A 23,232-nucleotide genomic window follows, 5' to 3' on the forward strand; every position below is an offset into this window, starting at 1 on the left:
AGTATTTTGCAACAGCAATATTTGCTTGTTAAATAGAAGTCTAAGTATTGCAACCAAAATGAAAAATACTCTGATCTAAAAACATAACTGACACATTTACAATAATAGTAATATTACATTGAATTAAATAATCTTTACTACAACAAAAGTGCCCAAACATCAAAGTTTCCAAGCAAACTGCATGTCAAAGTCATAAAAACTATGTTTTACCAGTTTTTCATGTAAAACTTGCAGTCAAAATTCTAAATGTCGTTTTTTTCCTTTGAAGGAAGGAAGGGATCCAGCAATGTCAAATATTGAAGTTACATATTTTTCAAAACTTTATTGGAACCCCAACAGTACATCTTAAATATTTGGGCAAGTTTAAGACTTAGTGAACAGCCAAACAAAGCCAACATGGATGAGTTCTGAGTTGGTCTCAGTCCTGAACTTCTCCAGAAATCATCAAAGGGTTGCTAGAAGATAAAGAAAGAAAAACATGTTTTAATACACGAGATAAACAGCACATTAAACTACATTTATGTCAGTTAAAGACAGACATGATGAAAAGGAAAGATTTAGTGGACAGACAATATCTGACCTTCCTTCATTGTAGCTGTCCTGTCTATTAGAAATGAACAGGACAGATACAGAGAGACAGGCAGAGAAAAAGGCAGACAGGGAGAAAGATGGAGTAAGAGAACTGATTGTGTGTAAATGTGTAATTTTACCATTTTAAAAGTTCCACTGGTTCATGAAGGAGGAGAATGGAGACACACAGGTTCACTGTTGTTCTAGTGTTGAGCATAAGTCATCCTGTTGGTTGATGTCACTTTTCCGTTTGTAGCTTTTGTTCTTCTTTTCATGGTTGAGGCTTATGAATTGCCTAGAAACAGATGGGAGACAGTTTAAAATTACCCTTTTGTTTTTAAGTACATATTACATTTTTAGATTAGATGCCTGTGAGCTACCAAGTATGTTTTGTAAAGGCATTACTGAAATAGTTCTCATAGTTCTCACCTATGAAAAAAATACTCTAGGTGGCAAAAGCCGCTGCTGGACCCGCTTGTGCCCTTGATGCTGTTTTCTGAAAAATAACAATGTTCAGTGATGTTAGTTTTAATTTTAACTTAATACTCAGGTACACAGAGACATTTCCATAGACAAATACATCCATCTGTCTCTATCCATATACTATATTTGCAGACAGAGACACTTTTACCTTTATCAGTAGACCTAAGGTTGGTAGATACAGTAAGATAGCAATATCTCACTATATCTTCCATCCATTAGTCTATGGACATGGAAATTACAGTGAGACACAAACAATTGGAGTATCTGGGGCGGTGAGAGGGGTGAGAGGTCAGTCTTGTAACCCCCCACAAGATGCTGCCCTTTGCAGTCGCCCATGGCAGAATCTGTAACTGGCTGATTAATCACAATTAATCACTATGCCTAACTTTGTAGGCTTGAAATATAAATATGCACACAGCTGTGCAATCCCCTCTTGCTGCACGCCAACAATTTAAAATCCAAGCAATTATCTTGCATTTGTACATTTGTAGTCTCCCATACTCAATAGCAACTAAGAGAAATTTACTCCACTACACATGGATACAAATGGTACCAAACTTGTTCAGGAGCCAACTGATAGATAAGATCTATTTTATTAGATCTATTTTAATTTCTAGTTCTTGGATGCCCCACTCTTTTATGATACCATGAAGCCCATATCAAACATGGACATTCTCAAAAAATGTTTTGTCTCAAACCAACCATGTCTAAAGATTCTTAGTTTTCCAGGTTTTTACATTCAGGAAGGTTTATAGAAACTCAGTTTGTTTTAAACTTTGGTTTAGAAATGTTCCTCTACATTCATTTCCTGTGATGAAGTGGCTCTCTATTGTCCTCATTCAGCCGGTGAAGACTGGTGTAATTCGTGCACGTGAAATTGCAGGTTAGTAAACTAGATGTGCACAACGTTGGTTAAAGACCCAACACAAGAAAGTTGAAACTATTCAACTCTTGTTGCTGTCTGTCTGCTGTCACAGAAAAAGTATTTCGCTGTTCGTAGTGTAACGTGTTGCTGTGAACTAGATAACCCTCAACAGGAGAGAGGCTCTGATGTCAAAATAGAAGGTTCATTAATCTGCGTTATGTAGTATTAACGCATTAAAATGTTGAGGTTAATTGCGTGCGCTAACGCATTAACCAGGGCCGTGCAGAGACCTTGGGAGGGGCAGGAGCTCAAATTTAAAAAAGGGGCACGTTGAACAAAAACACAGTACAACAACATAGCAACAACCCATATTAATCAAGAATTTAATTGGATCCTACTATATCATTGCCATCATGCGGGGAAATGCAAAGCAAATACAATCTATATTTTCCCCAACAGGTAAAAAGTTGCTGTTTCTGCTGCTGGAGGGCTGAGCTGGTCTGAGACTGTAGCTGTTAAACAGACCAGAGGAGAGAAGGTCTCTGGTTATAAAGTTATGGAATAAGCTAATTTGCTGCCATTTTACTAATGAAGCCCTAATAATATCTATTTACTCTCTACAACAACCTGGCTGCAGACTGATTTATAGATCCAAAAACTCAAAGGGGTTAACTCTATATAACAATTTGATGTTAGCACCTCTGAGACCTAGAATTATAAGACTGGAATATCAAGGCAAAGAAAACTCAGTAGCTGCTGGTAGGGGCCATTCAGGGGCCTCCAGACTCTCAGGGGCCCCTAGAAATGGTTTAATTGTAACACAGACCATAGAGCTAAACCTGTAGCATCCATTTAGGGAGAATAACAATGTTATTACATTTTATTTAATGCATTCAGCTGAGAAAAAATAAATAGTACATCTAGGATATAATTAGGAAGTTTACTTTGTAAAAGTTTAAAGAATCATCTCGATAGTATGATTGTTGTGTTACCATGGCTACAATATGGTGTAATCTTTGTGTTTGAATTGGGTTTGTTCACAAATACATCACAGTAAAATAACCAATAATCAGTGATTGATTTTAAACTCTGCCAATAAACCTGGTCTCCCTCTCACAGATTCACCTCATCTATATTTAAACATGTTAGCAATGCTGAGGTTCTTAGTAGGACGGGTTCCGGGGGGGTGGGGTGGGGGTTCTGTCTAAGGCCCCATATTACCTTGGGCCGGCCCTGCATGAACAGCCGCTACGGTGCGCATCTCTGGAATCTACCTGGAATCTCCCAGTGGCCCTTAACAGTCTGCTGATGCTTTGGAGACGTTTTGATTCATTTCATTGTGGCATGTTTGGCTTTTTGCTGAGTTCTAATTATTGCTACAATATTTTCACTGATGTTTATTTTGTGAACTCTAAATGCTCTGGGCCGAATCTTCCTTTAATACTTGAGGTTCTGCAATAACTTCTATTTACAGCCGCTCACCTCCAGCCCAGATCCAGTCAGCAGCGGCTTTAACCCGCCTGGTAGAAACGTTAAGGAGAAGCAGAGCGAACAGTCAGCAGGGTGGTACCAGGTGATACCATCTGGTACCAGTTGGTACCAGGTGGTATCGGGGCTTTGAGCAGGGTTGCGACTAGCGGTGACAGTCGGTACCGTGTCTTATAATCAGGATGTCTGATATAAAGACAGATATTCTTTATATCTGCTGGTGGTTCCAACTCAAGCTGCCTGTAGTGAACCGGGCCTTTAGCAGAATGATGAAGTTAAAGTCAGAAGTTTTCTCTGCAGCTGAAACATTTCTGTGTTTAGGGGCGAGGCGGGTTTTGTCCCGCTATTGCAAGGACGATTCTAAAAACATAAATAGAAACAGTTTTTCTAACGTCAACATCAGACCTACGTTTTTATTCACAAACAAGTGTATGAAAAAATATTCTTGAGCATAATTTGATAGTTAGAGGACACAGATCCGCCCCCTCCTCCTCACCATGAACCCGGTGTCTGAACAACATGGAGGCTCTGAGAGTCATTATTAGACTGATGGCAGCCAGACTATTTTTTTAAACTAAATTATTATATTTAGCTAAATATTATTGCTGAGGGGCACAAACAGGCCTTCTGACAAACAGATTAAAAATTAAAAATTAAAAAAATATTTTTTTGAAAAAAAAAAAAAAAATAAAAACACTCAAAAAGGGCACTAGTGGCATCAAAGATAAAAAGGGCAGTGGCTTAAGCCCCGTTCACTCCCTTTGCACGTGCCTGGCGTTAACGTTGACAGTCCTATGTGGGAGAGAAAATAAATAAAAAAACAGTTGAGGAGTCCTACCCTCATACAACTTCCACAAAAAGACCAGAATATAGCCATCTACATATTCTAGGTGAACTGAACTAAAACCCAATTGTGTTGCACATAATGTTAGCTGAGAAATAACCGAAGTTAGCTTTATCAGGCAAACAAGAGTAGCTCAATATCACCACATAAAATATATTTTCGTACACAAACACAAAATTGCAATATAATATTTTTTAAAAAGTACTTACCTGGTGAAAGTCATTGTTGGCCCGCCGTCTAGCCTGTGAACGTTCGCCTCCAGCCAGTAAAAATTCCACAATGCAACTGTACATTAAAAATATACAGTACAGGTGTAAATTTCCACACGTGATCCAGTGGTCCAATCACATCCCATATACTTTCCATACGCATTTCAGATCACAGAAAAAAGCTGTATTTTCAAAACCCAGTCACCTTACTGTATTTTTATGCTGTAGTTTTTACAGCCATTTGTTATAGTGTACTTGGGCATACTTAAAGCAAGACTAATAATCGGTATATTTTAAGTTTGTTAATGATTATTTAACTTAAAGCATGCTTTTTCAGAACAATTATTTTTGCTTTGAACTGTATAAACATGCTTTTGAACATGCTAAAGTGGAACAACTTCATGTGCCAGATTACAAAACTTGCCTCTTCGCAGTGGAACAAATAACAAAAGGGAAGAAGAAGTGATTATAACAGTAATGGAGGAGCCTGGACAAAAGAAGAAAGTGAGGAGGAGCATTAGGAACAAACCCCCAATGATAGACAGGGTAACACAGGAACAGTCAGGTATGAACCGACAAATGCATTAAAGAAACACATTTAGTTTAATTATACCAATATTAATCAGGTCAGCGCAGGTCAGCTGGCTGGTGTCCTGACAGACATTTTTAACACCTCACTGGACCAAGCCACAGTGCCAGCCTGTCTCAAAACTGCCTCCATCATTCCGGTGCCAAAGAAACCTCAAGTCACCTCTTTCAACGATTACTGGCCTGTGGCACTGACTCCCATCATGATGAAGTGCTTTGAAAGGCTGGTAAAAGAACACATCGTCTCCAGACTCCCCTACACATTCGATCCGTTCCAGTTTGCCTACCGCTGAAACCGCTCCACTGAGGACGCCATCTCCTCCGCCCTACACCTGAGCCTGGCTCACCTGGAGGAGAAGAACACTCATGTGCGGATGTTGTTCCTGGACTTCAGCTCAGCGTTCAACACAATCATCCCACAGCATCTGGTAGAAAAACTGGGACACCTGGGCTTCAGCACCCCCCTGCGCAACTGGCTGCTAGACTTCCTCCCCGACAGACCTCAGTCAGTCCGGATCGGACAACACACCTCCGATGTCATCACCCTCAGCACAGGCTCCCTTCAGGGCTGCGTCCTGAGCCCTCTGCTGTTCACTCTGATGACACACGACTGCGTCCCCAGGTTCGCCACCAACCACATCGTGAAGTTCGCGGACGACACAACGGTGGTGGGCCTCATCAGAGACGACAACGACCTGGACTACAGAGAGGAGGTGGAGCAGCTGGTGGACTGGTGCAGAGACAACAGCCTGATCCTGAACGTTGACAAGACGAAGGAGATGATCGTCGACTTCAGGAAGAACCGGCCCAGCCACGCTCCACTGCTCATCAACAGCTCGGCTGTGGAGGTGGTCAGCAGCACCAAATTCCTGGGGGTGCACATCACAAACGACCTCACCTGGACTGGGAACACCACGTCTCTGGTCAAGAGGGCACAGAAACGCTTGTATTTCCTGCGGAGGATGAGAAGAGCACACCTGCCCCCGCCCATCCTCAAGACGTTCTACAGAAGCACCATAGAGAGCATTCTGACCAGCTGCCTCTCTGTGTGGTGTGGAGGCTGCAGCGCCTCCGACTGGAAGAACGTGAGGAGAGTGGTGTGGACAGCAGAAAGGATCAAAGGGGCCCCCCTTCCCTCCATTCAGGACATTTCATCCCAGCGCTGCGTGTCCCGAGGCCGAAACATCGTCAGTGACCCCTCACACCCCCACCATGGACTGTTCTCCCTGCGGCCCTCTGGAAAGAGGTTTTGCAGCATCTGGTGCAGGTCCACCAGGTTCCGAAACAGCTTTTTCCCACTTGCCATCAGACTGCTGAACTTTTAATTGGACTGCACTCAAAAACTGGTCTCCACTTCATACCTTGCACATATACATAGCTAAATAACTTCCATTTTACTGTCAGTCCTGCACTTTATATTTTATATTCATTTTTATATTCATATTTTATACTGTATTTTATTCTGGAGTAACCTCACAACATTGGAACCTCAAAACATTGTCCTGAGCCGTATGCAACGAAATTTCGTTCTGTATACACCCTGTGCATGCAAAATGACAATAAAGTCAGTCTAAGTCTAAGTCTAATTAATACAGACCCCAGTTGCATTTACAACCAGTTACCTTCGTACAGATGAATGTAGTATTTCTCGATCACAGTTTCATTCAACTGGACAGGAGGTCGGCTGCAGGTCTTAATCCACCTCTTGAATTTTTCCAGATTCCTTTGGGTTTTTACAAACGTAATAAATTGTATTCCACGCTCTAAAAGCTGGATAACAGATGTCGGGATTGCGTGTTCCTACTGACAACGTTTGACCAGAATTTCCTATTATTTTCCTCGGAATCTCTATGACCGCAATTCTTTAGCAATGATGAAGCCCAGCAACATTGTCAGAGGTTCAGTTCCTCAAGATAAGAAGCATGTACTTCAGGGCAAATTGCAACTACTGATTGGTCACTTGCTGACAAACCCCCCATAATGATTGAAAGATGGCATCATGTCAATTAAGTAATAAGCCATTAGACATTAAAAACAATGCTGGTCACATTCAGAGCCAACATAAGGCATAAATCAGGGGTGTCAAACTCCAGTCCTTAAGGGCCGCTGTCCTACAGTTTTTAGATGTGCCACAGGTCAAAACACTGGCATGAAATGGCTTAATTACCTCCTCCTTGTGTAGATCAGTTCTCCAGAGCCTTAATGACCTAATTATTCTATTTAGGTGGTGCAGCAGAGGCACATCTAAAAGTTGCAGGACAGCGTCCCTTGAGGACTGGCGTTTGACACCTGTGGCATAAATGAACAAAGCAGCTGCTTAAGATCCCCAGAGTCATGTTTAGTGTTTGTTGGTGAACCAAAAGGCATCAGGTGGAGGCGCCAAGTAGATTTTGTGGTTTTTAATGAAAAAATTAACAAAATCTTACAATAACAGCCATGGAGAACACAGGGAACCAGAGCAGAGCAAATCACAGGAATCTAAAAATGACATTAGGGAATAGATATGGAGATAACGAGAGGAAGCGAGGAGTGAGAGGTTAAAAGGTGTGCAAGTACTGGGAGAGTGAATGCTGGAAAAAAACAAACTTGGGCTGATTGGCTAACAGATTGCAGTTGTGAAGGGAGAAAGAGAGAGAATGAGAGAAAGTGGCACAGGGGGTGTGAGAGAGTACACAGGGGAGTAAGAAAAATGAATCTAACACTAAGGCATAGTGATGGGCAAATGAGGCATCATGAAGCGTTTTGACCCATATCAAAACTGTATTGATACTGTGTCGATACTGTGTCACTGAATACTGACACCTGCTGGACATTAAAAATCCCTACAGGCAACATAGTTGACAGACTGATTTGATGACCTAGTCTATACAATAAGATTTAAGTCATTGTATTTTATTGTATATTATATATTTCATTATGTCATATCTTCAGTTACCAACACAACCCTGGATGTTGTAGGGTTGTGTTGGTTGACGCGACTCTGCAATATCGCATGGACATCGGGGGCAGTTCCCCTGGATTGGCAGACTGGGGTGGTGGTCCCCCTGTTCAAAAAGGGGGACCGGAGGGTGTGCTCCAATTATAGAGGGGTCACACTCTTAAGCCTCCCTGGCAAGGTCTATTCAGGGGTCCTGGAGAGGAGGGTCCGTCGGATAGTCGAACCTCGGATTCAGGAAGGGCAGTGTGGTTTTCGTCCTGGTCGTGGAACACTGGACCAGCTCTACACCCTCGGCAGGATCCTGGAGGGTGCATGGGAGTTCGCCCAACCAGTCTACATGTGTTTTGTGGACTTGGAGAAGGCGTTCGACCGTGTCCCTCGGGGAGCCCTGTGGGGGGTTCTCCGGGAGTATGGGGTACCGGGCCCTTTGATACGGGCTGTCAGGTCCCTGTATGACCGGTGTCAGAGTCTGGTCCGCATTGCCGGCAGTAAGTCGGGCTCGTTTCCGGTGAGAGTTGGACTCCGCCAGGGCTGCCCTTTGTCACCGATTCTGTTCATCACTTTCATGGACAGAATTTCTAGGCGCAGCCAAGGTGTTGAGGGGATCCGATTTGGTGGCCTTAGGATCTCATCTCTGCTTTTCGCAGACGATGTGGTCCTTTTGGCTTCATCAGATCGTGATCTGCAGCTGTCGCTGGAGCGGTTCGCAGCCGAGTGTGAAGCGGCCGGGATGGGGATCAGTGCCTCCAAATCCGAGGCCATGGTCTTGAGCCGGAAAAGGGTAGAGTGCCTTCTCCGGGTCAGGGGGAGTGTCCTGCCCCAAGTGGAGGAGTTTAAGTATCTCGGGATCTTGTTCACGAATGAGGGAAGAAGGGAGCGGGAGATCGACAGGCGGATTGGCGCAGCGTCTGCTGTCAAGCGGGCGCTGTACCGGTCCGTCGTGGTGAAGAGAGAGCTGAGCCAAAAAGCGAAGCTCTCGATTTACCGGTCGATCTACGTTCCCACCCTCATCTATGGTCATGAGCTTTGGGTCATGACCGAAAGAACGAGATCGCGGATACAAGCGGCCGAAATGGGTTTTCTCCGTAGGGTGGCTGGGCTCTCCCTTAGAGATAGGGTGAGAAGCTCAGTCATCCGGGAGGGACTCAGAGTAGAGCCGCTGCTCCTTCACATCGAGAGGAGCCAGTTGAGGTGGCTCGGGCATCTGGTCAGGATGCCTCCTGGACGCCTCCCTGGTGAGGTGTTCCGGGCACGTCCCACCGGGAGGAGGCCCCGGGGAAGACCCAGGACACGCTGGAGAGACTATGTCTCTTGGCTGGCCTGGGAACGCCTCGGGATTCCCCCGGAAGAGCTAGAAGAAGTGGCCGGGGAGAGGGAAGTCTGGGCCTCCCTTCTGAAGCTGCTACCCCCGCGACCCGACCTCGGATAAGCGGAAGAAGATGGATGGATGGATGGATGGATGGATATCTTCAGTTAAATTCAAAATATATTTATACAGTCAATAAATAAAGTGAACATGTACCAAGTGATGAAAATTTAAGTGAACGTGTTTCAAATGAGGATACTTGTGGACTGGGGGTGGGGGGTGGGGGGTGTTCACAAATTTTCATTCAAAAACATAAGTTTTTCCAACATTTTGAAATTTAGTCTGTTACGCTTTATTGGCACAACTTCTCCTGCTGTAGAAAAAATTAAGCAAACAATACATTTATATAAAATAATTTATAAAAAGCAACTGAGTAATTTGTAGAACGTATACCTGAATTTATCCTAGGTGTGTCTGGGACTTCATTCTGATGCCTGGCCCTATAATGCCTCAGCATTGAGGAGGTGGATTTATTTAAATAAGATAAGACAGTTCTGTCAAACATATGCAACACTTAACCTGCAGAATATAACACAGTTTGGTGCGCCAGTGTCATTTCAAAACAGTTCCTGTATCGGTCACGGGACTTGCTGAAAGCAATACACGCACCGACACGGGGTTTTGTCTAAGGGCTTGACGCATGCGCTGACGCATCGGTGTTGCCGGACCCATCACTACTAAGGCATAACTAAACATAGGAAACATACTTAACAATAACAATACAGAAGAACAAACTGTACTTACATAATAAGAATCACTAAAACAGGACTGAACTAAAGAAAAAAAGGAGCAAAACTAATCACAATAAGAAACAGAGTAAAACTAGAATCAATAAATCACACTCCAAAACAACTCTACAACCTGAGAGCCTAACCCCTAGGCTTTTCAGGGCCCCAGTCAATGCTAACATTTTAACACAGACTACAGATCTAAAATTTTGACATTATTTATAGAGAACGAGAATGGAGTATTCCAAGGATCAATTTTAGGCCCTAATTTGTTTACATTGTTTTTCCTGCCTCTTGGACACATTTTAAAGTTTAATATCTCCTTTTAATGTTTTGCAGATGATGTACATACAACTTACATGACAAGGATGACTCCTTACAGGGGTGTCCAAAGTCGGTCCTTGAGGGCCGGCATCATGCATGTTTTAGTTTTCTCCCTGGTTTAACGCACCTGGATCAAATGATGGCTCATTAAATGGCCTAAGAAGAACATTGACCTGCTGAAAAGGTTGTTGGTACCATGCTGAGAGAACTAAAACATGCAGGATGCTGGTCCTCCAGGACAGACTTTGGACACCCCTGCCCTACAGTCTTTAACAGATTACTTAATAGAAGTTAGATCATGGAAAAACCAAATCATTTGAGTCAAAATAAGCTCAAGTTAGATTGTTTGGACATAAGAACCTTATTGATACTTGAAAACAATTCTTAGTTCCTTTTTATCAGTCTTCTGTTAGGAATGTTGGTGTTATTTTTGCCAGTTGTTTGAAATTGGATAAGGACGTGAGCTCTGTTGTGAAGTCAAGTTTTTTTAATCTGTGCTTCTTAGCAAAATGACAAGCAGTATTAACTAAAACATTTATTTCTTCCTATGAGTTTACCAAAACAATTACACCATAACCCTAACCCATCACCATAAGCTGACAAGTTTAAATACACATTGCAACCAGGAAGAGAAACACCACACAAATCTTTCCTCAATTTATGAATCAAAGGTTCAGTTGTAAAGGTTTAAAGCATCCCTGATGAAGAACTACTTTGTCTCACTCACCTTAAACCATTAAATGTAGCACTTAAGCCTCCATTTATTTTAAGTTCACTCCCAATGTCATGGTACAAAACCTGGATAAAAGGTATGAAACCTGGGCTGAAACCAAAAGCAGTCAAATATTGCCACAAATATTGATGTTTAACCTGGTCAAACACTTTTTCTTGATCTATAAAAATAAGACCAATATCTATGCCCAATGAGCTGAAGATTTCCAAAATGTCTCTGATTAAAGTGACATGATCACTTATCAGACTACCAGGTACCCCAATACCTCTAGCCTCCAAGAATGACTGACACATCACCTCTCTGAGTTTGGTAGCCAGGACTTTTGAAAAGATCTCCTTTCTGTGGGAGCAGAGTAATGACTCAACCTCTGCTTATGCTGGCCCAATGCATAAACAAATTCAGCGGCTGATTAGGGCTCTGTTGCCATAAGGGATCCCCTAAGTGGAACTAATTTAAGCAAAAATACACTGCTCAAAAAAATAAAGGGAACACTCAAATAACACATCCTAGATCTGAATGAAAGAAATATTCTCATTGAATACTTTGTTCTATACAAAGTTGAATGTGCTGACAACAAAATCACACAAAAATCATCAATGGAAATCAAATTTATTAACCAATGGAGGCCTGGATTTGGAGCCACACACAAAATTAAAGTGAAATAACACTACACGTTGATCCAACTTTAATGTAATGTCCTTAAAACAAGTCAAAATGAGGCTCAGTATTGTGTGTGGCCTCCACGTGCCTGTATGACCTCCCTACAACGCCTGGGCATGCTCCTGATGAGGTGGCGGATGGTCTCCTGAGGGATCTCCTCCCAGACCTGGACTAAAGCATCCGCCAACTCTTGGACAGTCTGTGGTGCAACGTGACGTTGGTGGATGGAGCGAGACATGATGTCCCAGATGTGCTCAATCGGATTCAGGTCTGGGGAACGGGCTGGCCAGTCCATAGCTTCAATGCCTTCATCTTGCAGGAACTGCTGACACACTCCAGCCACATGAGGTCTAGCATTGTCCTGCATTAGGAGGAACCCAGGGCCAACCGCACCAGCATATGGTCTCACAGGGGGTCTGAGGATCTCATCTCGGTACCTAATGGCAGTCAGGCTACCTCTGGTGAGCACATGGAGGGCTGTGCGGCCCTCCAAAGAAATGCCACCCCACACCATTACTGACCCACTGCCAAACCGGTCATGCTGAAAGATGTTGCAGGCAGCAGACCGCTCTCCACGGCATCTCCAGACTCTGTCACGTCTGTCACATGTGCTCAGTGTGAACCTGCTTTCATCTGTGAAGAGCACAAGGCGCCAGTGGCGAATTTGCCAATCCTGGTGTTCTCTGGCAAATGCCAAGCGTCCTGCACGGTGTTGGGCTGTGAGCACAACCCCCATCTGTGGACGTCGGGCCCTCATACCATCCTCATGGAGTCGGTTTCTAACCGTTTGTGCAGACACATGCACATTTGTGGCCTGCTGGAGGTCATTTTGCAAGGCTCTGGCAGTGCTCCTCCTGTTCCTTCTTGCACAAAGGCGGAGATAGCGGTCCTGCTGCTGGGTTGTTGCCCTCCTAAGGCCTCCTCCACGTCTCCTGGTGTACTGGCCTGTCTCCTGGTAGCGCCTCCAGCCTCTGGACACTACGCTGACAGACACAGCAAACCTCCTTGCCACAGTTCGCATTGATGTGCCATCCTGGATGAGCTGCACTACCTGAGCCACTTGTGTGGGTTGTGGAGTCTGTCTCATGCTACCACGAGTGTGAAAGCACCACCAACATTCAAAACTGACCAAAACATCAGCCAGACAGCATAGGTACTGAGAAGTGGTCTGTGGTCCCAACTGCAGAACCACTCCTTTATTGAGTGTGTCTTGCTAATTGCCAATAATTTCCACCTGTTGTCTATTCCATTTGCACAACAGCAGGTGAAATTGATTGTCAATCAGTGTTGCTTCCTAAGTGGACAGTTTGATTTCACAGAAGTTTGATTTACTTGGAGTTATATTGTGTTGTTTAAGTGTTCCCTTTATTTTTTTGAGCAGTGTACATTTCTCTCGGGGTCCCCCTAGTGGCTGCAGTGGATCACACATCACTGGTAATATGAGCTGCTGTGCAATGTGCAGTGCACATCCAAACCTCCAAAGCACCTGTGGAAGATAAGTAAACTTAGACTTAGACTTAGACTTAGACTGACTTTATTGTCATTTTGCATGCACAGGGTGTATACAGAACGAAATTTCGTTGCATACGGCTCAGGACAGTGTTTTGAGGTTCCAATGTTGTGAGGTTACTCCAGAATAAAATAAAATACAGTATAAAATATGAATATAAATATAAATATAGAATATAAAGTGCAGGACTGACAGTAAAAAGGAAGTTACTTTCTCTGTACATGTGCAAGGTATAAAGTGGAGACCAGATTTTAAGTGCAGTCCAGTTAAGAGTTCAGCAGTCTGATGGCAAGTGGGAAAAAGCTGTTTCGGAACCTGGTGGACCTGCACCAGATTCTGCGGAACCTCTTTCCAGAGGGCAGCAGGGAGAACAGTCCAAACAATGTTGCAAAAAGGAACTTATCATTCAGTTACAGAAAAAAGAAAGAGGAAGAATAGAGAAATCCTAAGATAAAGGTATGTTTTAATGTCTCTTGATAATGTAATGTTTATCAAAAAGATTTGTGGAGCTGCTGATAAAAAATTAGTTTGATGATCGCATCCTTGAACATTCCAGTTCAACCGCCAAACATTTATGCTAGGGTCTTCAAATGAGCCATTCTTTACTCGCACCTTGAAAGTAGAGAGCACCTTGATAAACGGTAGTGGTTTTGGTAAATTCAAGCTGGTGACCTCCTAGACTGAGTTGAACAATAAGAACTGGATGGAAAATGAGGGTCGCGAAAGGAGCAACTGCTGCTAAAGTCTTGCTAGCTTGTGGTAAGTTTGCTTAAAAGTGCTAATTATCTTCATTTAATTATAAACAGTGCAGTATACATATAAACATACCTGTGTTTGTTTCAGAAATAGTCATTTTATCAATTTGTATTATTATTATAACCATTCAGCTTCATGTTATAGCTTCATGGAGGCTCTGTTTGTTGCGACTTAATATAGTTTTCTTCATAAACTTAACCTGGTTTTAATTAAGCTCAGCATGCCAAAGAGACTTTGATATTGAGGCTGTTGTTATAACTCGTTCATCATTGCTTTTATTTTCAACATATTTTTGCAGTCTAAGCAAATGAAGATGAAAGAGGAAGCCAGGGATCAGGTATTAGAAAACCTAAAGACTTTCCTGCCTCAGAAGAGGCTCTTGCTCCACCAGATCACCAACCAGTTCTGAGGATGAAGCTCCACATCGTCTTCATGGTGTAAGTCTTCTTTTTCCTTTTTTTCTTTTACACTGAGCAGCTGGCTAAATTTTTAACAACAGCAAAAACTGATGTGTTTCCAACACTAAGTTATTACACTAAACATTATTTGATTTGAAGATAATTGGACAGAATTTATTCCCCTTGTATTTCTCTTTCATACATTTTCTATTCTATTCTATTCTATTCTATTCTATTCATTGGTAACTTGCAGGGCCCTGTGATGGACTGGTGACCTGTCCAGGGAGAACCCCCCCTCTCATTTGTTGACTGCTAGAGATGGGCACCACCAGCCTCCCTCACCACTCTGCAAGGATCAGCATGTTCAGATCATGGACATGCTGATCCATGTTGTCTGTAAACTTTGAATATATTGATCAGCTTTTAAGGTAGTTTGTCTCTCCCTTATGTCCACACTTAAAACAGCTTCATAGCTAATGCCAACATCAACTGATTTTATTATTATTATTTTATCTAACATAAACAGGTAAGAATTCACCCAGAAAAGTTTTTTCACCCCAGGCATCCGGTCCCAATCATTATCAGTTCTGATGATGTCACATACATAGTGAGTCCACAAGTCTTAAAATTGTAAGCCAAATTTTTTTCTTTATTATTTTTCTATACTCTTTAAAATACAAGTGCTTTCTTTGTTTAATTGCTCTATTATTCTTGTTTGTAGGTTTCTGTAAAGTGCAGTGGTGCAGTGAATGGGAATGTTCTGTTACTGATCCTCACTGTTCTTAAGAAGGAGAAATGTCAGTTTACCTGGAGTAATTCTGGAACATTGTGACATTGTATTAAAACAATACTCTGTCCTTGTTGAAATATTTTTCAAATGTCCTCTAAGTGTACCTGTTTTTATTGTGCTAATTTTCATGAGCATGTTGTCTGTAAACTTTGAATATATTTACAATTTGTACAATTCTATGGTAGAATATTGGCAATGTACTCTTGAAAAATGTGAATACATTGAATACACAATGTAATTTTTACAGCCAGAAAGTGTGTTGTAATTGATCCTTCTGTGTTCTGGTAGCCTGATGTGTTTGCAGTGCTGTAGTGTGTATGAAGCATGCAATGTACGAAGTGGCAAAGCAGAATAATAAAAGACATTAAGTAACTAAGAAGTGTACTTCATTAGCAATTATAATAAACCAAACTTTTAATTGGAGCATACTGTGACCACAGTACTAATATATAGAAAATATATGTTTAGTAGACATTCTAAATATATATTTTAAATGAAATTCATTCACAAAAATGGTACACTTAAGATGCTAATCAAAGCATGTACAGTATATATTACATAAAAAGCCTTATACTTAAAGTGTACAAAGAATAACTTTACTTGTTCTACAAAAATTATGTGATAGTACACTTAGTACACTTCAAATTGTGATTTTCTACAATTTAATTACAATTAAAATACATTAAGTACAAACTTAGTTCTTCCAAAAGAACATGCTTTGAGTCCAAAACTCCTGTACAAACTTGAAATTTACTGATGATTAGTGATCAGTGCTGCACAGTGGCGCAGTTGGTAGCACTGTTGCCTTGCAGCAAGAAGGTCCTGGGTTCGATTCCCGGCTGGGGTCTTTCTGCATGGAGTTTGCATGTTCTCCCTGTGCATGCGTGGGTTCTCTCCGGGTACTCCGGCTTCCTCCCATAGTCCAAAAACATGACTGTCAGGTCAATTGGTTTCTCTAAATTCTCCCTAGGTGTGAGTGTGTGTGTGCATGGTTGTTTGTCCTGTATGTCTCTGTGTTGCCCTGCGACAGACTGGTGACCTGTCCAGGGTGTACCCCGCCTCTCGCCCGGAACGTAGCTGGAGATGGGCACCAGCAACCCTCCCGACCCCATTAGGGACAAGGGTGAACAGAAAATGGATGGATGGATAGTGATTAGTCTGACTTCAAGTATGCTCAAGTATGGTAAAATTGAATATACTGAATATACTTTATTTTTCACAAGGGTATAATCTGAGACATGATTACATATTCAGTTGTTAAAGACATGAATATTGATTCTCTTTCCGTTACTATTACCTCCACTTTGACTTGTGAACATTTTGTGACTCCTGATGAACTCACTGCTCATTACAATACTCACTTAACTCATATTCTGAATTCCTTTGCTCCAGTTAAAACACGATCTGTTACCTTTACTCATTCTGGTTTACTCCTGAACTCTGGTCCATCAAAGCCAAATGTCGTCAGTTGGAATGAATATATAAGAAATCTGGTCTTGCAATCCACAAGGACATATACCTTTCACATACTCTACATTACAAGACTTTAATTTCTCAGACTAAATCTGCTTACTACTCTGGCATAATTTCTTCTAGCAAAGGTAAAACCAAGATCATGTTTTCACTGTTCAAATCTTCTGTATGAACAGTTCCAGTCCAGTTTTTGCCCTGGTCACAGCACAGATCAGGGCAGCTCATTCTCCTTGATCTCAGTGCAGCTTTCAATGCCATCTCTCACACGGTCCTGCCCCACAGACTCTCTTCCATCGCTATCACACAGACACACACCCCTCGCTTGGTTTCAGTCATATCTCTCTGGCCGCACTCAGTTCATCCAACTTCCTGTGTGGTTTTAGGTGTGCGCCAGGGCTCTGTCCTGAGGTGGACCCATCGTGGGGGGCATCGACCGAGGAGCTTGGGCCTCGGGAGGTGGCAGACCCCACGGAGGAGGTCCTCCGGGCGACGTTGGTGCAGGGAGAGTTGAGGGAGCAGGAGGGAGCTGGCAGATGGTTCCGGAGGGCCAGCAGAGGGCTAGGAAGGGGCTCTGGGAGGCGGAGACTCGAAGGTAGCACTGGGAGGTGACGATGAGTCTCTGGGGCCGCTGGAAGGTGACGAGGGGTTACTAGGGGGCGACGAGGAGGCACTAGGGGGTGACGAGGAGTCTTTGGGGCCACTGGGAGGCAACGAGGGAGCCCCGGGGCCACTGGGACGTGGAGACTCAGAGGGAGCACTGGGAGGAGGAGGCAATGAGGAATCACTAGGGGGCAATGAGGAGGCACTGAGGGCACTAGGGAGTGACAAGGGACCACAGGGAGAGGAGGAGAACCCACTTACAGGTGCGGGCCACGCAAGGTATCCCATGATGCATTGTGCCACCAGCAACAGCAATTAAACCACATTTTTATTTGTCACAAAAATTAGTTTTAAGATGGTGAAGGTAAAAACATAGACTCCAAAGCTTCATTTATACAATCAGTTCATCAAGGAAGAGGCTACTTTCAGCTAATTAAAGCTCGTATTGATTAGTTTTTGGCATTTACATTTTAATATATAAAACTGCATCGTGAGTGAGTTGCATGCAAATGACTGTTTCACAAAAAAAACAGTGAACAAACTATCACTGCTTTCCATATATTACGTTGAAGTTTGAGCAGAGAAACAAATAACAAGCAGGAGCCAGGAACTGTTTCAAACAAGTATTTTCTTTTTATTTAAGTCGTTTCTAGTTTTAAAAAATACTCTCTCTCTCTTTCTTTCTTTCTTTCTTCCTTTCTTTCTTTCCTTCTTTCTTTCTTTCTTTCTTTCTTTTTTTACATACAATTGCTAAATTAAAATACAGTAATCAGCAAGAAATCAGCACATTGGTATTGACCAGTAGAAGTCTGATCAGTGAAACCAATAAAGGAAATTATAAAGTTAATACAGAATGGAATGCATAAAAAAATGGATTTAAGCACAGAAACTGATATTCTACTTATATCAGATCCTTGCAGGATCTAAATTCTTCTAGTCACAAAGAATAGAATCAGGACATTGTTGTAAAACAGTACTATTATTTTTTGAAAGCTTAGTATACTCCTTGACAGAAAATAGTCTTCTTTTAACTCCTTGAATTCTGTAAAATGTTTGGAACTACCTGTAGTTGTGTTTCTCCATGTTGGACATGCTGTTTTTGTCCACAAGGTGGAGCTAAATTTAATTAAATTGTCTGAGTAAATTTAAAGTGTGTAGCTTTTTAAAATGGTAGTTTTAGAATTGTATTAATATGTGAGAAGAAAAATAACATTACTACCTTTTCAGCCTTATAAAACTGATCAGGAGTTATTTAGCAGGATGATCGTTCATTTAATTACCCATTTCTATTATTAGCTGTACAGCTGGAGATTTTACACAGGCAAATATGATAAAGCACATGCCGGTGTTGTTAATAATTTGGACATATTTAGACTTACTTTGAACCACTGAGGAAGTGAAACGTGTTAACTTCCTCCATGGGGAAGACAAGACAGCAGCTTAGACAAAGTTGCTCTAAGGCGACACGACAAAGACCATAACGGGTATGCTTCACTTCACGTAGCACAAATTTTCCGTTTCTCAGTTCACTGACTCCAAATGAACCTGAACTACTCCCTCCAGAAGAGGAACATAAAGTCTATCTAATCTCTTTAGCTTGAAATGTCACACCATTGCACAACCTCTCTTATGGTGTGTTGAACATAGTTCTGTTCCTCACCTTACACCTTCAAACAACAGATACATTACAACTTTGCATCAGTTCTTTAATTTGCAAAGTTTCTGTAAGTTTTTAAGTGCATTAACTATATTGAACATGTTCTTATTGCTAAATTAGTTTCTAAAAAAATAAAAAACATGGTTGCTTCCTGGAGTGAAAATTCTTCATTCCAAATTAATGAAAAGCTTTTATTGTGCATAACACAAAATTCATTAAAAAGAACTTCAAAGAAAAAAAAAGCTTTTAAAATAAGTAGCATTTAGTTGAATCTTCTAGTTCATTCACATCTACAGTTTTTACGGTGCACCTTGTCTTTCACAAGCATTTTAGTTTTGCATTGACCTTTGTTTAGTAAATAATGACAGATTGTAGTTGGTGGTATGTATTTTTGTACTAATGAAATAAAATAATTTTAGAACCTGGTATAGTCTAATTCAGTTAGATTAAAAAAACTCTTGGATAGAACATGACTATGTCTAGACTAGAATAGAACAGGATATACACACTCAACAGTGGACATAAAAATATATATATTGGAAAAGCTTTAAGCTCTTTAAAGTAAAATATAGACAATAAATAAAGTACTAATACTTATTTTGTATTTGTGCTTTCTTCTAGAATGTCACTTATTTTACTTTATTTTGATTTTGAATCTTTGGATTTTAAATAATTTTATTGTTTTCTGCTTTGGTTCTGCATCTTGTTCTTGCATGTTGCATGTGACAACAAGATTAGGACAGCTTACTGCAACCACAGTCATCTGAGTCTACTGCAACAAAAAAAGAAATAAATTCATTTTATTAAGAATTGTATTTGTAATGATGTATTTTGACTATCAATCCAACAATGTCTGTATTTTAGATGTTAATGTAATTTCTGGTACTGAGATAGTAAAGCATTTTTTTTTTTAAAGTTAGCTCTGTGAGAGAAATGTTCTTTATTTCCTGTTGTATAGCTGACATGTTGGTCAGTGGGCAGATTTAAAAAAAAAGGAAGTAGAAAAATAAAGTTGTTAAGGAAGTTGTTGAAATGAGGAAGACTAAGAACTTATACGTAGCACTTAGACAGAAGGTAGTTTACTCCTGTTGAACAACACTGCCAGGATCATCTGGAACTTGCTCACATTTTTGGAGGGTTTATTTCTCTGTAAGCCACTTAAGGATCGATAGAACTGAGCTGAGGGAGGACTTGTCTCTGGAACACGTTCTGGTTTTCAGTAAGTGCGTTAAAGCTATTTTCTTTGCCAAAAATGTGTATGACTTTATTGATACTGATTCAAAATGTTCTCAAAAATCATTTCTTTATGAAGCAAGGAAAAACAGCACAAGAACCAATTCATTTGCTCTAAGTGTTGATTTTATTATCTTAATAAAGTTGAAAACATTTCTGAAAATACGCCAAGATTTCTAACAAGTACATACATATGTATATACGTATATATATGTATATATTTATATATAATTTCTACCCTTCAACCGTCAGACTCCTGAACTTAAGCTGCAAATACAGCTTCATCCCATAGATTATTTACACACACACACACATAACAATTAAATTACTTTATTATTTGTTTCTGTTTTTCCTGTAGTAAATTTCTTAATCTGGGACCTGAGTCCAAATTTTGCACCACAAACTAGCCAGGTGGTATGACAATAAAAAAATGCTTGAATCATTGATACAGTGTCTGCTGAATGCTGAATGTGTGTTTTAGATCTGAGGTATTTTTTGTATCTTTATTTGATTTATTCTTTTGCTTAGGAAATGTGATGTGGTGGTTAAAGTCTTCTTAGCTTTGCTGGGGGACAGATATTGAGCAGATAAAAAACACAAGTACATGTTTATTGAGATTAAATTAGTTTCAATATAAAATGGATTTTTGAGCTAAGCATGGGTGAGTTTTAAAATGATCAAATTCAAAATGTTCATGTTCAGAGGAAAATACTCATGTTAATTTGGATGTTTGCATTGATAAATCCAACAACTTCACAGTCTTCACTTGTAAATGTGTTGATTTAAATGCTGAAACAGAAACCCTTGATGTTAAGTTGAAAGTTAAGACTGAACATAAATGTGAAGTTATTTATTTGGGAAACTTCACCAAGCCTTTTACTGTTAAATAACGTCACATAGTCAAAGCTTCTTATAGATTTTTGGAATGTGTTGTTAGGTTTATTGGTTGCTGGAAACAGAAATGATTACATACAGGAAGTCAAACTTGCCCACAAGAGGTATTTCATACCTTAACATAGCTCATAGCGTAGCTCGGTTTTTACATAGGTTTCTTCCTTCTCAAAGAAAGAAGTCACTTTGTTTTGCTCGGGTAATTTTAAAATATACTCCCTGTCTATTCAACTAAGTTTTTATGGTTATTTTGCCATAATGATAATAATAGAAATTATCTTTTTAATTCATATACTGTTTAAATTGCTTTTAAGTATTGTATGCATTATTTTTTTTTTTAAAAAGCATTAAATATAAAAATAATTCTGAACTATTTTACTCCTGGTTGAAGCAAGACCAAGCACTGAAATGTGCTGATTGTGAAACTCTGATTTTCTGGTTCTTGTAATCTGCTAACTTTGACAATGTGGCTCACAGCATTCTACTGTTTTAGCATTGCTAAGAGTTTCAAAGTTTCAGTAGTTACAATGATTATTTGTAGCCAACAAGTACCTCCGTTTGTACATTTGCATTGTCATGGTTTATGGAAAGTGTTTTGAAAATTCAAGCTATATTTTTTAACTGGTGTAGTTTCCTATTGAAGGGAACTATGCTTTTATTCTAGAAAGACCTTTAACTTCTTGCTATTCAGTCATTTAAAAACAAGTACAGTCTAAGTTAGTTTGAAGATTTTTAGGCCATAACAGGACATGAGGTCACTATGAGGTTTTAAAATCCACCTCAGATTGACTAAATAATAATATAATGATGTAAAACTATCATTATAATTTTAATTTGCCGGTATTTCATTTACAGCTCTCAAAATGTCTTACCTTTCAACTGAACTGAGAGACAGGTTAAGATTCTAACAAGTAGACATTTTCTCCATTGTCGCCATGTTCTTTTTTAAAAAATTAAATTAAATTACATTTAAACTTTGTTGATTCTCATGCTCATTCATATACTTTTAGATAAGAGCAAGAGAGACAAACGGCCAATGTCAGAGAATATGCCAGTTGTCATCAGGTAAACCTCCCATTTAATTTGGACATGTGTTAGTAAGTGAATTATATATTTTAACATCCAGTTTGCTGATTGAAAGTTGGATTGTTAAGTGTACTTTGGAAAGTTTTAAAGTTGTACATTTTTGAGATTATCTTTGTGGGTTGAAGTTTAAGAAAATCAGTTGTTACCAGAGGAGAAATCTTTAAAACAGGGAAAGTTCCTTCCATCAAATATGCCCTTAAAATGAATTATTCCTTAATTGTTGCATGTTGAAAAGTCAATGGCCCTTTTATTTTGCACAATGTCTGGGTTGTTTCAAATATGTGTTCATCTACATGAGAGAACTGAAGACCTATTCATTTTGTGATATTCCTACCCGGCTGATACAGATGACAATATTGATGCTTTTAACTTTTTAAAGGGCTCCTTACATATAATTGATTTTATGTCTACCTCTGGTTTGTCTAATGGATTCTCTAAAATCCATTTTAATTTGGACATGTGTTAGTAAGTAGCATTGCATAATCTATTTGAATAGTTACATTTACTGAAGTTTTGAAGTTCCAAGCCTCCTAGTCTTTAGTAAAGTAATGTGTAAAAATAAAATTTTGATATGATGGAATCTAAGCTTTGGAAGCAGTTCTGTGGTTTAACTCGAATCATAGAGAAGATAGAGTTTATGACAGAGAGAACTATCATTTTAATTGCAGGCACTCTTTCCTCGAGTCAGAAAGGAAGATTTCTCTACCATGTGAGGTCTTTTCTATTAATATGAGTAATATGGTATAATTTAATTGTGTCTGCTCTTTCAGCTTGCTGGAATTATTGATGCCAGGTACCTGATGTTGCCAGTCTGTAAAGAATGGTTAAAGAGACACAGATATTATGCATTTATGAGGTTATCTCCTATAGAGATGGGTTTTAATTTTCCAAATAGAACTCAACATCAGCATAAAAACATTTTGTACTATTTCGATTGGAGAAATACTTTGATTTGCAGCTGCCAGCTCCTGAATCACTGGCAGGACATTGCTTGTATGCTTAGACATGAGTTCATTAAAGCTTGTAATTCTTTGCACACTCT

The 23,232-nt window shown here is 40.2% G+C and overlaps 1 protein-coding gene across 6 annotated transcripts in view; it reads left to right on the top strand.

Moving 5' to 3' along the window:
- syk (spleen tyrosine kinase) overlaps positions 1-23,232 on the top strand; it is a 59,905-nt gene that overhangs the window by 1,069 nt on the left and 35,604 nt on the right. For 3 of the 6 annotated variants that reach the window (XM_028026365.1, XM_028026370.1, XM_028026371.1), the window contains exon 1: positions 20,015-20,199. The exons of 1 other annotated variant lie outside the window; for it this stretch is intronic. The gene's annotated coding sequence lies outside the window, so the exon portion shown is untranslated. Of the gene's footprint in view, positions 1-20,013; positions 20,200-22,114; positions 22,170-23,232 lie in introns of those variants that run through there. 2 more of the 6 variants (XM_028026366.1, XM_028026368.1) reach the window with 2 other exon arrangements.

The sequence above is a fragment of the Xiphophorus couchianus genome, chromosome 8 (genome assembly GCF_001444195.1).
Source record: "Xiphophorus couchianus chromosome 8, X_couchianus-1.0, whole genome shotgun sequence".
Taxonomy (NCBI): Eukaryota; Metazoa; Chordata; class Actinopteri; order Cyprinodontiformes; family Poeciliidae; genus Xiphophorus; species Xiphophorus couchianus.